The sequence below is a fragment of the Patagioenas fasciata genome, chromosome W, assembly GCF_037038585.1.
Source record: "Patagioenas fasciata isolate bPatFas1 chromosome W, bPatFas1.hap1, whole genome shotgun sequence".
Classification (NCBI taxonomy): Eukaryota; Metazoa; Chordata; class Aves; order Columbiformes; family Columbidae; genus Patagioenas; species Patagioenas fasciata.
This window is the reverse complement of record NC_092559.1, coordinates 63100269-63102271: the sequence shown is the minus strand read 5'-3', so window position 1 is coordinate 63102271 and position 2003 is coordinate 63100269.

Here is a 2003-nt window from a genome sequence, read left to right as displayed (position 1 = left end):
GTAGGGTCCTCCCCAGATGTCGGCCATAGTTGAAGAGACCCTTGTGATCTCCCACCTTTAAATGGTGTATGATGTGGATGGGATGGAATACTTGGTTAGTTTTAGTCACCTGTTCTGTTCGCCCTTGCAAATACGCCCTTCTCACTTAAGGGATGTGCATTCTTATCAGTGACCTTGCATTCCATTGCTATGTCTGCATAAACATGTAGCCAACTTCAGAAAAGTGCAGTTACTAAGAAGAACTTAGCTGAAAGGAAAATTCACTAAAAGAGAAACTCATCTTGTTTTTAACAAAACCAGGACAAAGAACAAGTAATGGGCACACAGCAGAATATGAGGAGTTCTTCTCCATAGAGTTTTCCTTCTAATGCCACCATTCATTGGGGTGGAAATGAAATTCATAGACTGAACAAATCTATAGCGCATTAGATGTTTTATTAGCCAGCAGGTCACAATTATTAGAAAATGAGACTGGATTAGGGTAAAACACAGGCTGCAACAACAGTCTGCTTTTTCACTCTCTTCTAGATGTGTATTTTTTAAGACAGTAGAGGGTTAATTATCAGCACGTTTTGAATAAGACTCCTCTGCCCCTTGTGGCGGATGCACTCGACAACCCCCCCCCAGCCAAACAAGCAGCAGTTTGGTCCAGGCTCCAGAGGAGGTAAAGGCCTGAGCCACAGCCAGGCCAAGAACTCCCTCCAGGAGACCCACAGGGAAATAGAACAGCACACTGAACACAGTGGCTTGTGGGCACAGGGAGTCTCATGCGTACCTTTCCTACTGTATGCAATTTGACTACAAGTCAACCACTTCATTCTATAAATATGACAGCCTGGATGAGCCCACTTTGAGCTCTCCCGGCTAAATAAGTGAGCTATATGGCAATGGTTTTAGTACTCAGAGGTCAGTGGATGAGCCCAATTCAAGTTCAATATTAATCATTTAGCTTAAGTAGATGCACACCAAATGTAATGGATTATTTAGAGATATAAGGTTGTATGATTTTTAGTGTACTCTTTGATTCATGTTACTTGGTAGACTAGATTTGCTAAAATTTTAAGCTGTAAAATCCTACTTGTATTTACCAGAAATAACTGCAGACTACACTAAACACCTGCAAGATAAAGTCTAGCTTGCATTTTGCCTGGAAAAATGGAACTGACTGGGAAAAAAACAATCTAAGGCTAACGCAGAGACATCAGAGACATCTGGAGAGTGGGCCCTATTTTTGTACTTTGCTGAGAAGAAAGGATTTGTCCAGACAAAATGACACCTTCAAGGATATGGACCAAAACCAATGTCTACAACTGAACAAAACAGAGGCCCTCATGGAGTCAGGGAAAAGGGGTCCAATGGGGAGCAAGGAACCTGGTGGCAAAATTTTCCTATTGGACTGAATCTGGGTGTAGGAAACAATTCTTTTGCAAATATAATAGACCCAGGTAGGATCTCTTGGCAAAGCATATTTTAATAATGATTTTGCAAGACTGGGTGTTCTACCTAAAGGTAGGCACACCGAATAGGGCAAAAAGCCCCTGCTTATATCTCCCCAAAAATCCCGGTCGCAATTTCCCACCCCTGCTCCCCATTGGTTGGGTATTTCAGGGTTTACAGACTATCCCGACGCACACGCACACAATACCCTTCCCCTTATCGATCTGTTTAAGATATGGATTCCTGGTACTTTGCCTACACTTCCCCCTAAATTAACTTATCAATACAGGTATCGGTATGTATACAGGTGTCAGTACATATTCCGGGAAGAGACTGTGTATTACATTAAGAATTCATAGTCCGATGTCCCTCGGTCCTTCCCCCCTGCTAGGATCAGGTGCCAGGTCCTCAGTTATGTAAAAACAACAGTTCTTCGTTAAATGTTCCTTACATGGGTATGAATGGTCTGTAAAGATATAAAAGTTTGTAGTTTTCTATGCTCGGGTGGACCTCTGTGCAGGTACCCAGCTTGAGCCAGCCCTTTTGTTATTTTACTCCATTAAATA